The sequence below is a fragment of the Humulus lupulus genome, chromosome 5 (genome assembly GCF_963169125.1).
Source record: "Humulus lupulus chromosome 5, drHumLupu1.1, whole genome shotgun sequence".
In the NCBI taxonomy this organism is placed as follows: Eukaryota; Viridiplantae; Streptophyta; class Magnoliopsida; order Rosales; family Cannabaceae; genus Humulus; species Humulus lupulus.
Window position 1 is genome coordinate 135,652,245 of NC_084797.1, and position 21,282 is coordinate 135,673,526.

Below are 21,282 nucleotides of genomic sequence, written 5' to 3' on the forward strand. Positions count from 1 at the left end.
TGGAAGGAGAATTAAGGAGTGATTGAAGTGATCAAAATCAAGCTTAAGCCAAGAATATTCAGAGGTAAGATTTTGGTTATGGTATATCTAAGTTTCAAGTCTGATTTTTGGTTGATAAGTGTGAATTGAAACAAATTGGTGGCTGGTTTTGTATGAACTCAGAATTGGGTAGTCAAAGGGGAAGGAGGTTTAAAGCTAGAGGTTGGACTCACCACTCAAGGTAAGGTCTCTGTGTAATTATTAGGCTTATTTCTGTTAAGGTTTAGGGAGTTTGGAGTGTGGTTTGTGTTTGGGTTCAAGTTGTTTTTAATTCTCTTGTTTGAGTTACAAAGCATGAAACTCAAGAGTGAATCTTGGGAATAGTTGTGTGATTGGGCTTGGGTACGATGTTTTTAGGTTGCTGTGAGGTTTATTAAGGATCTAGAGTTGGTTTTGGGACTTAGGATGGAGTTTGGGGTGATTTGGAGTGAGTTAGGCTCAGGAAAAACGCAAAGGAAAACCCAGAATTCTGGGCCCGCGAAGGCGTGCCGCGGCGTTGTTCTAACGTGCCGCGGCACGGGGCCCCTGACTTGCTGGGTGTCGCGTCACGCGGCACAAGGCCAATTTCAGGACATCAATTTTGGCAATTTTGGCCCTTTGCTCCGGGGGTTCAGGGGATGTCTCCGGGGTATAGTTTTAAGGTTTTGGGGGTTCTGAGAGTGTGGGTTAGGTTCCGGGAAGGTAGTTTTGGATTGGTTAGTGACAAAGAATGGTTTATTTGTGTTGTGATTAGGACTTTGGAGAGGCTCGGGGTAGAGGACCGTGCTTGCGGCTACGCGGCATCGAAAACCAGTGAATTGAAAGGTAAGAAAACTGCACCCGAATGAATGATTGTAATGGGACTAAGTGCTCCCGAGTGTTGTATTGTGTCAATGTTGGTATTATGCCAAGGGACACGTAAAAGCGGTCTAAGAGTACCGTACATGATTTTAGCGCACGGGGTGCGAATTGGCCACTGGGAGCCAGAAACAATAGGATAACAGAGGGAGCAGCCTGTGAGCGCTAGCTTTGGTTATCGTCTGTGCATTATGTATTATGAGCTGAGATGCTTAGTATATGAAATACTTGACTGATGATATACTTGAGTTTATGAGATGCTATATGTGTAATTGACTTGTTTGCTAGTTGATCATGCTCTGCTGTTGCTGTGTTTTCTTACTGGGCCTTGGCTCACGGGTGCTTCGTGGTGCAGGTAAGGGCAAGAGCAAGCTGGACCAGGCCTGAGGTGGAGAGCTCAGCGGTGAAATGTACATAGCCAGCTGTTCGATCACCATGGTCGAGGAGTGTGTCAGGACAGGGAATTACCTAACTGCTCGTTTTTGCCTTAATATGGCCAGTCAATGTATTTAAACTTTGTAACTTTTGTAAATGGCTTTTAAACTGTCATTTTTGGGATCCCATGTAAATAAACAATGTTTAGTAATGAAAACGTAACTTTTGAGACCAAAACACTTTTAACCCTAGTTCCTCTACTGTTTCAATAACACGCTTTTACTTTAATGACTTGATTAGCAAGTCTGGCACTTTATAAACACACAGTGTAACGGTCTTGGCTATCCAGGGCGTTACAACTTGGTATCAGAGCGTCCTAGGTTTATGGGTCCTGAAGACTGGCTGGGTATGTACATTCGGTGCGGGAGACAAGCTCAACTCAGGGTTTGGTAATTGTATATGCATGATTATGTGCCTATTGAAATATGAATGTTGATATCTGTCTGATGAATAGGGAGCATGAGATTCTGATAGGGCCTGGCCCTTGACTATTGCATGATGCTATTGGGGCGTGCTTATTAGCATTGCTGTGCATGTGGATGAATATCTGAATGAATTGCGATACTTGTTTGCTTGTGAATGATTGGAGTTTCGGTGGTGGATTATTGAGAGATTATTACCCTGTCATCATAGCCTAATTGCCGAGTCGTTGTTTGCAGATTGACTTCAATAGTTATGCGTTCAAGGAAATCCACACGACAAGCCGGCAGGTCTGGGGCTAGAGAGGATGACCAGGGCCCAACCCCTTCGCCAGTTCCTGAGAACTGGCAACAGTTAATGGCAAAAATGCAAGCTAGGCTTCAGAGCCAAGATGAATTGATCAGATTTCTGCAGCAGGCTCCATCTGGGAGTGTTGCCCCTGCAGGACCACCGGCACTGGTACCTGTGGTACAGCCCGTTGATGTTGGCAATAAAGTGGAACCGTTGTATGAGCGGTTCAGAAAGCAGCAGCCCCCGATCTTTGAGGGTGGACCAGATCCACTAAAAGCTGAGCAGTGGATGACCCTGATTACCACCATACTTGATTTTATGAAAGTAGAAGGACATGATAGGGTGGCTTGTGCCACTTATATGCTGAGAGAGGATGCCCTAATCTGGTGGGAGGTGGCATCACAGACTAGAAATGTTGCCACGTTGACTTGGGAAGAGTTTAAATATTTGTTTAATCAGAAGTACTATAACGTTGCTATCAGGGCAGCGAAGGTGAATGAGTTTGTGGGGCTGGTTCAGGGTAGTATGACCGTTACAGAATATGCCTTGAAGTTTGACAGACTTGCAAAGTTTGCACCAGATCTTTTGCCTACTGATGCAGCCAGGCTAGACAGATTTGTTAGAGGGCTGAATGTTATGGTAGCTCGAGATGTGAGGATTACCATAGTTCTTGGGGTGACTACTTATGCCCAGGTTGTGGAGAGGGCTCTGACTGCTGAGGAAGCAGAGAATAGGATATGGAGGGATAGTGCAGCAAGAAGGGAGGGTCGTAGGCCGGTGCCTCCATATTCTGGTTCTAGTAGAGGTGGAGGTATCAGTGATTTGAAGAGAAAGACTCCTGATGCCCCAATCGCTCCTAGGTTTGATAGAGGAGGTCGGGGTACTCAGGGGGCCGTCGGGGAGGCAGTGATTCGTGGAGGACTTACCCAAAATGCACGAGGTGCAGGAGACGCCATCTGGGCGAGTGTCAGGCTAAGGCCTGTTATGTATGCGGGGTGGTGGGACACCTCAGGAAAGATCGCCCGACCATGAAGAAGGGGGAGACAGGGAAGGTGGACAGCTTGACTCCAGCTCGAGTGTTCACTTTGACGAAGGCAGAGGCCGAGGCTAGTCCCTTGGTAGTGACAGGTCAGCTTTCTAGTGCTGGCACTTCCTTTACTGTTTTGATTGATTTTGGTGCTACGCATTCATTTGTATCTGATAGGGTGATTGATAGATTGTGTAGACCTAGTGAGTTTAGTGCTTCAGGGTTTGGGACTATATTGCCTACAGGAGAACTGGTAGTGTCTAGGAGATGGGTTAGGGCACTGCCAGTGTTAGTTGATGGTAGAGAGTTGTCAGTGGACTTGATTGAGTTGAGTATGGAGGACTTTGACATGATTTTAGGTATGGATTGGCTGGTTAGATATGGAGCTACCATTGATTGTAGAAAGAAAATGGTGACTTTTGAGCCAGAGGGTGAGGATCCCTTCATTTTTGTGGGAGCAGTGCGTGGGCCCCGCGTACCCAGGATATCTGCGTTGAGAGCCAGAGATTTGTTACAGGGTGGATGTATAGGCTTCTTGGCTAGTGTGGTGGATACCACCAAAGTTACACCAGTTGGACCAGAGGAGACCAGATTGGTTTGTCAGTTCTTGGATGTGTTTCCTGAGGATTTTCCTGGGTTGCCGCCGCGTAGGGAGAATGAGTTTGTTATTGAGTTGGCACCAGGGACAGAGCCAGTGTCAAGGGCACCATACAAGATGGCACTGGCAGAATTGAAGGAGTTAAAGATACAACTACAGGAACTTCTGGATATAGGGTTCATTAGACCTAGCTACTCGCCATGGGGTGCTCCAGTTTTATTTGTTAAGAAGAAGGATGGGACTCTGAGAATGTGTATCGACTATCGGGAATTGAACAAGTTAACTATTAAGAATAAGTATCCCCTACCGAGGATTGATGACTTGTTCGATCAGTTGCAGGGTAAAATGGTGTTCTCAAAGATTGATCTTCGATCTGGTTATCACCAGCTGAGGATCAAGGATGAGGACATACCTAAGACAGCTTTCCGGACGCGATATGGGCACTATGAGTTCTTGGTCATGTCTTTTGGTTTGACCAATGCCCCAGCTGCCTTTATGGATTTAATGAACAGAGTATTCAAATATTTTCTGGATCAGTTTGTTATAGTCTTCATCGATGACAACACGAGTTTCATCTTCGACTGGTTCTTCAGAGATTGAGGGAGCATCAGTTATATGCTAAGTTTAAGAAGTGCGAGTTCTGGTTACCTAAAGTGACATTCCTTGGACACATTGTAGGTGCCGATGGGATTAAAGTGGATCCGTCTAAGATAGAGGCAGTTAGAGATTGGCCGAGGCCAAGGAATGCCTCAGAGGTGTGAAGTTTCCTTGGTTTGGCAGGCTACTACAGGCGGTTTGTAGAGGGCTTCTCGAAGATAGCAGCACCGATGACAGAATTGACAAGAAAGAATCTAAAGTTTATTTGGTCAGACAAGTGTGAGGGCAGTTTCCAAGAATTGAAGCGATGACTTATTACTGCACCAGTGTTGAGTTTGCCTTCAGGAGAGGGGAAGTTTGTTGTTTATTGTGATGCGTCGAGGTTGGGCTTAGGCTGTGTGCTGATGCAGAATGAGAAGGTGATAGCTTATGCGTCACGATAGCTGAAGGAGTATGAGCAGTGGTATCCTACTCATGACCTAGAGCTGGCAGCAGTTGTTTTTGCCTTGAAGATTTGGCGACATTATCTTTATGGGGAGAAGTGCGAGGTGTACACTGACCATAAGAGCCTGAAATATTTCTTTACACAGAAGGACCTAAATATGAGACAGAGGCGTTGGCTAGAGTTGGTGAAAGATTATGATTGTGATATTCTTTACCATCCAGGGAAAGCCAATGTGGTGGCTGATGCGTTGAGCCGCAGAGGTCCAGGTCAGTTATATAGTGTTGTTCAGATCTCGAGAGAGTTGGCTAACGAGATGATTAGAGCAGTGATAGAATTGGTTGTGGGCCGATTGGCTAATATTACTCTACAGTCGATCCTGCTAGAGCGGATCAGGGAGGGGCAGTTGACAGACGCTCAGTTACAGAGGGTTAGAGAGGATGTCTTAGCAGGAATAGCTAAGGGCTATTCTGTTTCAGAGGTTGGTTTACTTCGGTACCAGGGGCGGATTTGTGTTCCAGCTGATGAGGGGATCAGACGGGAGATACTAGATCAGTCTCATACGACGCCGTACTCGCTTCATCCGGGTACCACAAAAATGTACCAGGATTTACGGACTTTGTATTGGTGGCCCGGGATGAAGAGGGATGTGGTAAAGTACGTTGCCAGATGCTTAACCTATCAACAGGTGAAAGCTGAGCATCAGCGACCAGCGGGGTTGCTTCAGCCATTGGGTATTCTTGAGTGGAAATGGGAGGATATTACTATGGATTTCGTAGGAGGGTTACCCAGGATAGTAGGATTTCATGACTCAGTATGGGTGATAGTGGATAGATACACCAAGTCAGCCCATTTCCTTCCAGTGAGATCAACTTTTACTGTGGATCAGTACGCTGAGCTGTACATGAGGGAGATCGTACGTCTCCATGGGGTTCCTAAGTCTATAGTGTCAGACCGGGATCCTATCTTCACTTCCAAGTTTTGGGGTGGTTTGCAGAAAGCTTTAGGAACTCAGTTGAAGTTCAGTACAGCCTTTCATCCTCAGACTGATGGACAGTCTGAAAGGACGATTCAGGTGCTGGAGGATATGCTCAGAGCTTGTGTGATTGATTTTGAGGGTTCGTGGAGTAAGTACCTTCTGTTTATTGAATTCTCGTACAACAATAGTTATCAGTCAACGATTGGAGTGGCTCCCTATGAGATGTTGTATGGGAGGAAGTGCAGGTCGCCTATCCATTGGGATGAGATGGGTGAGAGGAGATACTTGGGGCCAGATATGGTTCAGAGGACAGGTGAGGCCATAGAGAAGATCCGGGCTAGGATGCTCGCATCTCAGAGTAGGCAGAAAAGCTACGCTGATCCTAAGCGTAGAGACGTGGAGTTTCAGGTTGGTGATCACGTCTTTCTTCGAGTTTCACCTCTGCGAGGGGTGAGGAGGTTTGGTAAGAAGGGCAAGCTAAGCCCTAGATGCATTGGACCATTCGAGATCCTAGAAAGGATTGGTCAGGTGGCATACAGGTTAGCCTTGCCGCCATCGTTGTCTGGAGTTCATGACGTGTTCCATGTCTCCATGCTTCGAAAGTAAGTCTCAGATGTGACTCATGTATTGAGGCATGAAGATCTGGAGTTACAGGCAGATTTAGCTTATGATGAGCGACCAGTTCAGATCTTAGATCGGAAAGACAAGGTGTTACGAAATAAGACGATTCCTTTGGTTAAAGTGTTGTGGAGAAACAGTAAGGTCGAGGAGGCGACCTGGGAGCTTGAGACAGCTATACGAGATCAGTATCCGGAGTTGTTCAGGTAAATTTCGAGGATGAAATTCTCATTAGGAGGGGATAGTTGTAACGACCCAAATTCACTAATAAGGCTTAAGGGCCTTGATTAGTGTGCCGAGAGGGCATGATGGGAATTATGTGTGATTTTTATGATTAAGATGCATGATTATGATTTTAAGCATGTTATATGACTATGTGAATTATGTTATGTGATAATTATGATATGTGAATCGTACCACGTGGGTGCTGTGATACCAATGTGATGCACGTGCCGAGACGGTCCTAGAAAGCTAGATAATGGTAACTGGTGATTTGGTAACCTGCGTAACTGTTAGTAACCATAGAGAGTAACAGGCTTTATTGGGAAAGTGGTAGAATTGTAAAGTTAGGAAAAGGACAAGTAAGCCCTTGAGGTCTAGTTAGTAAGGGATATAAATGGAGGGTTAAACTAGTCTTTTGGCAGGGAATAGATGAGTAAGAGCTGAAGGAAAATACAATACGTATAACACTTGGAGAAAGGGGCTTTATGCTGAATGTTGGAGACCTAGAGGAAGAGCAAAACTAAGAAGGAAGGGAGAGGCTGAATTTAGCTTTTGGAAGGAGAATTAAGGAGTGATTGAAGTGATCAAAATCAAGTTTAAGCCAAGAATATTCAGAGGTAAGATTTTGGTTATGGTATATCTAAGTTTCAAGTCTGATTTTTGGTTGATAAGTGTGAATTGAAACAAATTGGTGGCTGGTTTTGTATGAACTCAGAATTGGGTAGTCAAAGGGGAAGGAGGTTTAAAGCTAGAGGTTGGACTCACCACTCAAGGTAAGGTCTCTATGTAATTATTAGGCTTATTTCTGTTAAGGTTTAGGGAGTTTGGAGTGTGGTTTGTGTTTGGGTTCAAGATGTTTTTAATTCTCTGGTTTGAGTTACAAAGCATGAAACTCAAGAGTGAATCTTGGGAATAGTTGTGTGAATGGGCTTGGGTATGATGTTTTTAGGTTGCTGTGAGGTTTATTAAGGATCTAGAGTTGGTTTTGGGACTTAGGATGGAGTTTGGGGTGATTTGGAGTGAGTTAGGCTCGGGAAAAACGCGAAGGAAAACCAAGAATTTTGGGCCCGCGAAGGCGTGCCGCGGCGCTGTTCTAGCGTGCCGCGGCACGGGGCCCCTGACTTGCTGGGTTCCGCGGCACAATAAAGCTGTGCCGTGGCACAAGGCCAATTTCAGGACATCAATTTTGGCAATTTTGGCCCTTTGCTCCGGGGGTTCGGGGGATGTCTCCGGGGTATAGTTTTAAGGTTTTGGGGGTTCCGAGAGTGTGGGTTAGGTTCCGGGAAGGTAGTTTTGGATTGGTTAGTGACAAAGAATGTTTTATTTGTGTTGTGATTAGGACTTTGGAGAGGCTCGGGGTAGAGGACCGTGCTTGCGGCTACGCGGCATCGAAAACCAGTGAATTGAAAGGTAAGAAAACTGCACCCGAATGTATGATTGTAATGGGACTAAGTACTCCCGAGTGTTGTATTGTGTCAATGTTGGTATTATGCCAAGGGACACGTAAAAGCGGTCTAAGAGTACCGTACATGATTTTAGCGCACGGGGTACGAATTGGCCACTGGGAGCCAGAAACAATAGGATAACAGAGGGAGCAGCCTGTGAGCGCTAGCCCTGGTTATCGTCTGTGCATTATGTATTATGAGTTGAGATGCTTAGTATATGAAATACTTGACTGATGATATACTTGAGTTTATGAGATGCTATATGTGTAATTGACTTGTTTGCTAGTTGATCATGCTCTGCTGTTGCTGTGTTTTCTTACTGGGCCTTGGCTCACGGGTGCTTCGTGGTGCAGGTAAGGGCAAGAGCAAGCTGGACCAGGCCTGAGGTGGAGAGCTCAGCGGTGAAATGTACATAGCCAGCTGTTCGATCACCATGGTCGAGGAGTGTGTCAGGACAGGGAATTACCTAACTACTCGTTTTTGCCTTAATATGGCCAGTCAATGTATTTAAACTTTGTAACTTTTGTAAATGGCTTTTAAACTGTTATTTTTGGGATCCCATGTAAATAAACAATGTTTAGTAATGAAAACGTAACTTTTGAGACCAAAACACTTTTAACCCTAGTTCCTCTACTGTTTCAATAACACGCTTTTACTTTAATGACTTGATTAGCAAGTCTGGCACTTTATAAACACACAGTGTAACGGTCTTGGCTATCCAGGGCGTTACACATAGAGTAATATGGGATCCAATTTTTTTAAAATAAAACATAACTTTAAACTAAAGGAAATTGTTTACAAAGCTAAATGCGGAAAATACATAAAAAAACATAATTTAAAGAGACTAAAAATAACGTCTTCCTTGAATCGCCACGCAGTCCATCGAATCCCTTCATCCTTAATACACAAACCAATCTACCAAGAATCCTTCAGCTGCCATAGCTATTTTCCTGCATACATAAAAATAAAGGAATGAGTCTAATGCCTATCAACGAAAATCTACTAGCACATACAACATTAAACATAAATATAAGACTACACAACATATACTATAAAACATATATCACAACTCTGACCCATGTACATGGTAAACATTAGGGTTTGCTAGCTAAGCAACTACGAGCCTCAAAATACATTGAGGTTTGCTAGCTAAGCAACTATGAGCCCTAGATAACATAAAAACATTAGGGTTTACTAGCTAAGCAACTATGAGCCTCAAATTACATTGAGGTTTGCTTAGCTAAGGAACTATGAGCCCCTAGCAACATAAAAACATATTCATATATATATATATATATATCATAACATATCATAACATATAAGCATATAGAAACTATCCTATTTTCCTTACCAACACCAGGATATTTGAGAACAAGGACGAAATTTGAAACACTCCTAAAACCAACAATAAGAATGATGAGTATTTCTAAAGATAAGTGATTATAAAGAAGAGAACTAAACCACCAAAATGAAGCTCACCGAAAAGAAACCTTAAGTTCAAAGAACTTAAATACCTAACCAAGAATTGAAAACAATGAGTTAGGATCTGAATGAAAGCTAAAGAAAACTAAGGAATTAAACAGAAATGAACTTAAGAATAAGAATACATTTTTCTGTACTAGAACCGATCTACACCTCGATATTGAAAACAAACTCTATATCTCACTTCTCAAGTGTTTATAAAGCTTAAGATGATAAAGATTTTATCCCAACCCAAGTGTTTATCACTCTATAGTAACCCTAGCAGCTTGAAGGCTCTGAACACAGCTCGAAGAATGAGAAAAATGGCTGGGTACTAGGTTCTATTTATAGAGTTCAAGGAGTGAAACTTCCTACTTTTAGCTTGAATAAAATAATGAATATTAATTGAAAAATATTTGAATATTCATTCACAGGTGCTTAAGACTCGGTCAAAAATGTTCAGAGGCTAGTCAAGAGGTTAAGACTATTGTTAAAATTGAAAAACTGAACTTTCAAAAATACATAGGTGAGGCCAATATATCACCCCCTATAGGTGGTATATCTCCTCTCCCAGTATTCCCGAGGCTGGTTCGATCGTTCGTGCAAAGTCGACGTGTTTTTCGTATCTTCAGTAGGGGATATATCAGCCCCTATGCTGCGATATATCAACATATGTGAATATATTAAACACGTAATTGCCCTTTTTCAGCATAATTTGAATTGATTAATTAGGTTTGACTGAGTAATGTGTGATTCCAGCAAGTTCTGGAAGGATCTAGAACTTCTAGAAACTTCTATTTTTGAATTATCTACTTAAAATGCTTAATTCCTCAAATAAACAAGATTGTGACAAGTGTCATGCTCTTAATGGTCTTGGAAGATTCTAGAGTTTCTAGAACTTTCTTTTATTTAAACTATAATTAAATCCTTAAATAAACACACACACGACAAGTGCCGTGATCTTATTAATTCTATCTAAACCTTATAGTATAATAAATGACATCCTTATAATCAGATATCTTAATCAAACCTTATGTTATAATTAATATTCTTAAACTATAGGTTAAACTTATAAAATCTATATGTGTGGCTACGAGTGTTCAACTAAGTCCCGGCTTGAACCAAAAACCACAGTAACTATCATACTATAACTACTACTAGCTGCTGCTACTACTACTACTACTACTACTACTACTACTACTATCTAACTAGCTAAGTAAAGTTCTGGGACTCTACAAATATTTGGGAGTATTTGGAGGTGTTTAATGTCACTTTTGAGAATGTTATTAAACAGTCTCTCAGGTGTTGCATCGCCTCCTTGGAAGCGACACATCACCTAAGGTTTAAGAACCTAGGCTTTTCGCAACAAGTGACGTGTCGACTACTACCATACAACACATTATTGTTTGAATAATATTATTTAATCCAATGACCCAACTACTCTAGACTTTTGGACCATTAGCGAAAACTATACATAAACACTAATCCTTAATAAAACTTACAAGTGAAAAGACCATAACTTTATTTAAGAAACTTGTAAAAATAAAAGTTAAACTTACATAAAATTCAAGTTAGGATATGGGATCCCATTGTTTTAAAATCAAAACATGACATAATTAAAAAGAGATTTACATAATAAGATGCGTAAAAATACATGTAAAAGCCATAAAAACAAAACTACATCCTCGAATTGAAACTCTCGGCTCTTTGAATCCATTCCGCCTCAATACACATTCTCTAAGCTTCCAAGAACCTTCCCCGACACTAAGACCTATTTTCCTGCACATATAAACAAAAAGGAATGAGCCTAATCCCAGCAAGGAAAATCTAACATATAGCCATATACATAAAAATTCATAGGGCAATATAAAAAAAAACATACCATAACACATATATCACATACATACTATAATGGCCATTATTACTTGGGGTCCCATAGACTAAACAAGTCATAGGCCCATTAGATTAGTGGGGTCCTACTAGCTAAGCAGGTCATATGCCCATAATCTATTTGGGGTCCTACTAGCTAAGCAGGTCATATGCCCATAATCTGTTTGGGGCTTGTTAGTCATATGGGTCATATGCCCAAGTCTACAAACATACATATCATAACATATTTCATAACATAAAAACCATAAGATAACATATAAAACATATAGCACATAAATCCTATCCTATTTTGCTTACCAATATACCGGGATGATGAGAACAAAGTCAGGATTTTGGAACACTCCTAAAAACCATAATATAGAGGTGAGTATACTAAAGAAAAGAGATGGAAAGAATAAACTACACCATCGAAACGATACTTACCAATGAAAACCTTAAGTTCGAAGAACTTAGATGCCTAAGAATAGAAAAGACTGAGTTAGGATTTGAGTAGAGAAGAACTACAAGAATCAATACAGATAGGAACTAGAATTAGGAATACCTTGAATGCTTCTATGATCGAACTATACCTCGAAACCGAAATACACTATAACCTTACTTCCCAAGTGTTTATTAATCTTATAATGATTAAGCTTATAATTCCCAACCCAAGTGTTTACACTCTCACAATAACCTAGCAACTTGCATCCTCTAAACTTAGCTTGATGAATGAATGAAAAATGCTTGGTGCTAGGTCCTATTTATAGAGTTCTAGGAATAAAAATCTTCTTTTTGGCTTTGAATAAAAATAACAAATTTAATTGAAAATATTTGAATATCCTTCAGCCAAAGGCTTAGGAATTGTTCAAAATTTTCAGAGAGATTTAAGGATTCAAAGCTTGATTTTCAAAATAATAAAAACAAATAGAATCCTAACTTCTAATTCCCTAAATCTCGTAACTCTAAACTCCCCTTCAGTAAAATCAACATATCTGGAGCTGTAGAACTCCGATTTGGACTCTCTTTATATCGTTAGAAAGCTCATTAAATTATCTACAACTTTTAAGTAATACTATATTTCTAAATTCCTAATATAACTGGGTCAAAAACAAGTCGAAAGTTACAGTACCCTAAAGTTACGAAAAATCTATTTAATTATCTAAATATCAACCTAATCCACAAATAAATAAAATTGTGATAAATGTCATCCTCCTATCAGATTTTGGTGAAGACTAAGTCTTATATTTCTCTTATTTTATCATTAAAATAATCATTTCTTAATAATCATACATATGATAAGTGTTACTATCTTATTGGGTCTATCTAAACCTTATAATATAATAAATATCACCATCAATATCAGTCATATTAATCAAACCTTAGGTTAAAATTAATATTCTTAAACTATAGGTTAAACTTAGAAAATCTACAAGTGTTACTATGAGTGTCCAATTAAATCCCGGTCTGAACTAAAATCCACAGTTATAAATATACTATAACTAATACTAGCTATTACTACTACTACTACTACTACTACTACTATCTAACTAGCTATGTAAATTCTGGGACTCTACAATTCTCCCCTACTACAAAGAATTTCGTCCCCGAAATTTACTTATCAAACAATTCCGGATACCAGGCTAACATGTCATCCACCAACTCCCACGTTGCCTCCTGTTCAGAACTATTACTTCATAAGACTTTGACTATTGGAATACTCTTGGACCATAACTGCTTCATCCCTCTATCCAGGATGCTAACCGGTCGATCCTCGTAACTCAAGTCTTTCTGGAGTGCTATCATATCGTACTTGAGGACGTGAGATGGGTCTGACACATATCTGCACAGCATCGAGATGTGGAACACATTGTGACTATCTGCTAGAGCTGGCGGTAGGGCTAATCTATACGCAACTGCTCCCACTTTGTCTAATATCTCAAAAGGATCTAAAAATCGGGGACTAAGTTTGCCTTACTTCCCAAACCGCTTCACACCTTTCATAGGAGATATCCTTAAGAAGACTTGATCTTCGACTTTGAATTCCACATCACGCCGCTTGGCATCCGCATAACTTTTCTAACAACTTCGAGCATCGAGCATACGCTTTCTAATCAGTGCTACTACATCCTGAGCTCCTCTAACAGCTTCAGGTCCAAGTAGTTGCCTTTCTCCTACCTCGTTCTAATGCAACGGCGATCGACCCTTCTTCCATAAAGTAGCTTGTAGGGTGCCATCCCGATTGTTGACTGGTAGCTATTGTTGTAGGAGAATTCTACCAGTGACAAATACTTACTCGAAGATCTTGATGTAAACACCGATCCTCTATCGAATACTATTGTCTTAGAGATTCTATGCAGTCATACTATTTCTTGGACTTAAACGTCTGCATGTTGATCTGCTGTGTATGAAGTCTTAACAGGTAGGAAATGAGCCGACTTGGTTAGTCTATCTATTACTACCCAAGCGGAATCATGCTACTTATTCGTCCTTGGCAAACCTGTCACGAAGTCCATAGCTATATCGTCTCACTTCCATTCTGGTACGCTAAGCAGTTGCAATAAGCCCGCAGGCCGCTGATGCTCTGCTTTCACTTGCTGGCATATAAGACACTTGGACACAAATTCTGCTATGTCCTTCTTCATTCCTGGCCACCAATAGATTGCCTTGATGTCATGAGACATCTTGGTAGACCCTGGGTGAGCTGAGTACGGGGTGCTGTGTGCTTCTTCCAGAATCGTCCTCTTAATCTTCTGATCATTTGGCACGCATACCTGATCCTTATATCTCAATAAACCTTGACTAAATATTAAGAAATCTGCAGTCTTGCCTTCTCTGACTGCGTCCATATGTGCTACTAGTGTGTCGTCATGTCCCTGACCAATCCGTATATCTTCTAGTAGATTTGACTAGATAGACAAGTTAGCCAGCTTGCCTACAACTACTTCTATTCCGGCACTGATCAGCTCCTGCTATAGCGGCTTTTCTATTCCGGATAAAGCTGCTAAATTTCCATAACTTTTCCTGCTAAGTGCATCGGCAACTACATTCGCCTTCCCCGGGTGGTATAGGATTTCGCAGTCGTAATCCTTTACTAACTCCAACCACCTGCGCTGCCTCATGTTGAGCTCCTTCTGAGTAAAGAAGTATTTTAAACTCTTGTGGTCCATATAAATCTCGCACCGTTCTCCGTAAAGATAATGGCGCCAGATTTTCAATGCAAAGACCACCACTGCCAACTCCATATCATGAGTTGGATAGCGCTGCTCGTACTCCTTCACTTGTCGTGAGGCATAGGCTATCACCTTGTCATTCTGCATCAGCACACAACCCATCCCTTGCTTCGATGCATTGCAGTAGACTACAAACTTATCGTTGGGTATTGGTACACAGAGTACCGGTGCTGAACAAAGCTTATCCTTAAGCAACTGGAAGCTTTCTTCACACTTATCATTCCAGTTAAATTTCTGTTGCTTCCGGGTCAGGTTAGTGAGTGGAGTGGCTATCTTAGAAAAGCCCTCTACGAACCTCCTATAATAACCTGCTAACCCTAGAAAGCTTCTTACTTCAGATGCGTTCTTTGGTCTTGGCCAATCCTTCACGGCCTCTACCTTTGATGGGTCTACTGCAACTCCGTCTTTTAATATAATGTGCCCGAGGAACGCCACTTGCGAAAGCCAAAACTCGCATTTCTTGAACTTGGCGTAGAGTTGATTCTCCTTTAGTCGTTACAAAATCAATCTGAAATGTTCCTCATGCTCTTCTTCATCCTTGGAGTATACTAAGATGTCATCGATGAACACTACGAGGAATTTATCTAAGTAGTCATTGAAGACCCTATTCATCAAGTCCATAAATGCGGCTGGAGCATTGGTAAGACCGAAAGCCATAACTAAGAACTCGTAATGTCCATAACGAGTTCTAAAAGTCGTCTTGGGATTATCCTCTTCCCGTACTTTGAGCTGTGATACCCGGTCCGTAGATCAATCTTTGAAAACACGGTTGCCCCTCGGAGTTGATCAAACAAGTCGTCAATTCGGGGTAGCGGTGTACTTATTGTTAATTGTCACCTTATTCAGCTCACAATAATCTATACATATCTGCATGCTTCCATCCTTCTTCTTCACAAATAGTACCGGTGCTCCCCATATCGAATGGCTCGTACTAATGAAACCCAAGTCTAAGAGTTCTTCTAACTACATCTTTAACTCCTTGAGTTCGGTAGCAGCCATCCGGTATGGTTCCTTGGAAGTAGGCTCGGTGCCCGGTACTAATTCGATTGTGAAGTCAATTTCCCGCGTTGGCGGCAATCCTGGCAAGTCGTCAGGAAATACCTCTGGAAATTCCCTTACAATATGTACATCTCCGACCTTTAGTGGTGTTCCCTAAACTACACGCGCAACGCTAGCTAAGAATGTGTGACATTCTTTTTCTATCATTCTTTGGGCTTTGAGAGATGATATTAGCAGTGTACGTAGTCCTGAAACTTTTCCCAAATAGCATCGTTTCTGGCCGTCATGAGTCTCGAACATCACTTGCTTACGTCTGCTATCGATGGTTACGCCATGCCTTGCTAGCCAGTCCATTCCTAATATCATGTCAAAATATTTGATCTCAATTTCTATCAGGTCTCCTTCTTGTTCTACGTCCTCAATTTTGATCGGTACGCCTCGTACTATCCGTGATGATAGGACTACTTCACCCGAAGGCAACTATGTCACAAACCTATGACTACAAGGTCTGTCTAATTCTCTATCATTCCTAACGAGATATACGAGTATGTTGCTCCCAAATCAAGCGATATTAGAACATATACTATCGAGGATAGGAATCTGACCTGTAACTGCTTGTTACTAGTATGGGCTCCTCCCTGGGTCAAGGAAAAGACTTTGGTCTGGAACCATCATTTAATCCCTCTTCTCCTTACGAACATTCATCTGAATCCTTTCTACTTCTATTATCGTTTCTAGAACATTGGCACAGGTAGTATTTCTTGGGTTTGCTAGCTTAACCCCTAATTCAATCTTTGGTCTAAGTCTTCTAACAAACTTGGTCACCCTCATAAAGTTAGTTGGAACAAACTCTGGTGCAAACTTGGCTAATCTGTCAAACTGCCGAGCATATTCTACTATCGTTAAGTTTCCCTGCTTCAAACTAACGAACTGCTCGACCCTTGTAGCGATGACTGCCGAGTTGTAATACTTCTTGTGGAACAACTCCACAAATCTTGTCCATATCATGGTGGCGACATCGTTAGTCTACTGAACAAAGTCCCACCATATTCTAGCATCCTTCTTAAGCATAGACGAAACGTAGGATATGCGGTCTGCGTTGCCGAGATTCATATGCGCTAGGATCGGCTCTACATTTCTGAGCCATTCTTCTGCTTCAAAGGGGTCTGTTGTCCCTTCAAAGTTTGGAGTGTGTTTCTTACGAAACTGCTCGTAGATTGGCGCCATGTGCTGAGCTGGGTATGGCACATAGTTTTCCATTGGCCATGCCCCATAAGGACCTACTTGATGGGGTACTTGAGCCATCTACTGAGGCAGTGGTTGTGGCTGAGGTGGAGGCTGAGTCTGAGTCTGATGTCGCTGTTGCTGCAGTAATTCCTCCACTTGTTGTCGCAGTTTGGCGATCTCTGCAGTGTTGTCAGTTGGTGGCGGCGGCGCGTTGCGGTTGGCAGTAGCACGCACTCCCCTTCTGCGAACTGGAGGAGCTTCATTGTTCACCGGAGCAGCGTTTGAGGCGTTTCCGTTGGTGCGAGCAAATCTTCTGAGCGACATCTTCAACAATGTTCTAACAGTCGAGAACATGTTAGAACTTATCCTAATAGTCTCTAAGGCAAAACTTAATCTAAGCAAACATAACTCGGACCTATTAATTATGATTTCTTATAAAAATATTATGTAAGCCTTCTTTATGATTAGGGTCTGTTTCTAAACTTAGAAAATAAGCCATCTTTATAATTTACTAAGTCTGTTTCTAATCATCCTATATGACTAAATTCTCAGGCTCGAAACTCGTCGTTGTTCCAAAGTTAACCATATTGAGGGAGGGCTGGGATCAGTAAAAACGTTCCCACTACTATGGCCCCCTAAACTCTCAATATAGAAACTTGGTTCATTGATTTGTATCCACCCTCACCGAACTTGGTCATTATTTATTAAATTTATTATTTATTATGATTGTAAAAAAAAATCAAACTCATACATGTCATAAAAAAATAACAATGATATTTATTTGGAAAAAGGTTTTCACTAAAAACAATCATACATGCAAAGATAATAAATAAAATAAATAACGAAAAATAAACTAATTTACAATTTTTATTAACTGAAAACATATGGGGTAAAACATTAACTAAATACATAATCAAAACAACTAAAACATAAACACTTACATTGGCAGTTAGATTCGGAGCTTTGAGTGTGTGTATCGAAGAGAACTTCATGCGAAGGAACCGTTGCTTTGATACCAACTGCAATGACCCAACTACTCTAGACTTTTGGACCATTAGCGAAAACTATACATAAACATGAATCCTTAATAAAACTTACAAGTGAAAATACCATAACTTTATTTAAGAAATTTGTAAAAATAAAAGTTAAACTTACATAAAATTCAAGTTAGGATATGGGATCCCATTGTTTTAAAATCAAAACATGACATAATTAAAAAGATATTTACATAATAAGATGCGTAAAAATACATGTAAAAGCCATAAAAACAAAACTACATCCTCGAATTGAAACTCTCGGCTCTTTGAATCCATTCCGCCTCAATACACATTCTCTAAGCTTCCAAGAACCTTCCCCGCCACTAAGACCTATTTTCCTGCACATATAAACAAAAAGGAATGAGCCTAATGCCCAGCAAGGAAAATCTAACATATAGCCATATACATAAAAATTCATAGTGCAATATAAAAAAAAACATACCATAACACATATATCACATACATACTATAATGGCCATTATTACTTGGGGTCTCATAGACTAAATAAGTCATATGCCCATTAGATTAGTGGGGTCCTACTAGCTAAGCAGGTCATATGCCCATAATCTATTTGGGGTCCTACTAGCTAAGCAGGTCATATGCCCATAATCTGTTTGGGGCTTGTTAGTCATATGGGTCATATGCCCAAGTCTACAAACATACATATCATAACATATTTCATAACATAAAAACCATAAGATAACATATAAAACATATAGCACATAAATCCTATCCTATTTTGCTTACCAATATACCGGGATGATGAGAACAAAGTCAGGATTTTGGAACACTCCTAAAAACCATAATATAGAGGTGAGTATACTAAAGAAAAGAGATGGAAAGAATAAACTACACCATCGAAACGATACTTACCAATGAAAACCTTAAGTTCGAAGAACTTAGATGCCTAAGAATAGAAAAGACTGAGTTAGGATTTGAGTAGAGAAGAACTACAAGAATCAATACAGAAAGGAACTAGAATTAGGAATACCTTGAATGCTTCTATGATCGAACTATACCTCGAAACCGAAATACACTATAACCTTACTTCCCAAGTGTTTATTAAGCTTATAATGATTAAGCTGATAATTCCCAACCCAAGTGTTTACACTCTCACAATAACCTAGCAACTTGCATCCTCTAAACTTAGCTTGATGAATGAATGAAAAATGCTTGGTGCTAGGTCCTATTTATAGAGTTCTAGGAATAAAAATCTTCTTTTTGGCTTTGAATAAAAATAACAAATTTAATTGAAAATATTTGAATATCCTTCAGCCAAAGGCTTAGGAATTGTTCAAAATTTTCAGAGAGATTTAAGGATTCAAAGCTTGATTTTCAAAATAATAAAAACAAATAGAATCCTAACTTTTAATTCCCTAAATCTCGTAACTCTAAACTCCCCTTCAGTAAAATCAACATATCTGGAGCTGTAGAACTCCGATTTGGACTCTCTTTATATCGTTAGAAAGCTCATTAAATTATCTACAACTTTTAAGAAATACTAGTTTTCGAAATTCCTAATATAACGGGGTCAAAAATAAGTCGGAAGTTACAGTACCCTAAAGTTACGAAATATCTATTTAATTTTCTAAATATCAGCCTAATCCACAAATAAATAAAATTGTGATAAATGTCATCCTCCTATCAGATTTTGGTGAAGACTAAGTCTTATATTTATCTTATTTTATCATTAAAATAATAATTTCTTAATAATCATACATATGATAAGTGTTGCTTTCTTATTGGGTCTATCTAAACCTTATAATATAATAAATATCACCATCAATATCAGTCATATTAATCAAACCTTAGGTTAAAATTAATATTCTTAAACTATAGGTTAAATTTAGAAAATCTACAAGTGTTACTATGAGTGTCCAATTAAATCCCGGTCTGAACCAAAATCCACAGTTATAAACATACTACAACTAATACTAGCTATTACTACTACTACTACTACTATCTAACTAGCTAAGTAAATTCTGGGACTCTACATTTAAATATTAGAAAATTCCCAATTCAATAATGTGACTATAATCTTGCATCTGTACGAGAGGGTTAAGATTGCAGATAATATTAGAATATGTGTGATCTAGATCCATATCACTAGTGTAGTCTCACATCTAAGTGGAGCTGCTATATATAATATGAATACATAAAATTGAACTCGATATGTAATTAATTATTTATTAAATGTCGTTTGTCTTAAAAAGTTCTTTAAACATATCAACTAATAATCATATACATATCAATCTAAATTCTTAAGCTATCATGAACTCCTATTTATGTCAACTATGTCTTTTGATTCACTCGATAAAATTTGTCAGAATGATCACGCTAAGAACTTTTGGTTGGGGACTCATTAATGTAAATGTCGGGGGACATGGTATACAAATATGAAATCTATATCTTCTTCAATGATAAATCAAATCATGGTTCCATTCAGTATTAATTTTAAAATTGAACAGTTTTTAGCTCAAATTCATAATTAAGATTATGCATTAATTGTTCACTAGAAAAATAATGGAACTTAAGGATCAAAAGATAATTAAAAAGGTTAAATAGTATTTTATGCTAATATTAATTATGAATCATTAATAGAGGATCGGATTGTATAAAGTGATTATATCAATGAACATTTAATAAATTACTCAGTAAATATAGTCAATAATTGCAAGAGTACATCCCCATTTATTAGAACTTGGCACTATAGGTCCATAAGTTCCCTAGCCGGCTCTGTAATAACTATGTTCAAGGTAAGAGTTGAAAAATATAAATTTGGTATGGGTCATATTTTAAAAGAAAATTGTTCTTCAGGCAAATATATACTTATGAGATAATTCAGATTAATAGTTGAATTAATTATTTTATATATGTTATAAAACTATTAAGAATACTTAAATGTAAAATATAAAGAAAAGAAATTGACAGAGAAATAGAGAGATGAAAAGAGAGAGTTAAACTCTTGTGTGTTATTTCAATTGGGGAAGGACCCTTATTTATACAAATACATAAGGCCTAAGGAAATCGGGCAACTACTCTGAATATAATCTATAATTAATGTTGATATAATATTTTGGGTAAGCTAGTGATTCTTCATTATTATGGGCATTCATATATATAATATTTATAACACTCCCCCTTGAATGTCCATAAAAACTGCCTCATTAAAAACCTTGCCAGAAAAACCCAGTAGGACAAAAACTCGGCTAAGGGAAAAAGAGTGCAGTGTATATTTACTCCCCTTCATTTTGATGCTCTTTAAGATCCTTTAATCGGCTCATTCCATTCTTATGTACCATCTTCTTGAATGTTGATGTTTGCAATGACTTTGTAAATAAGTCTACAAGAATGTTACTTCATCGAATTTGATGAACATCAAATCACCACTCTTTTGAAGATCATGTGTGAAGAAGAATTGCGGTGAAATGTATTTAGATTTATCTCATTTAAGGTATTATCCTTTTAGTTGAGCAGTGCATGCATCATTATCTTTATAGAGAATTGTT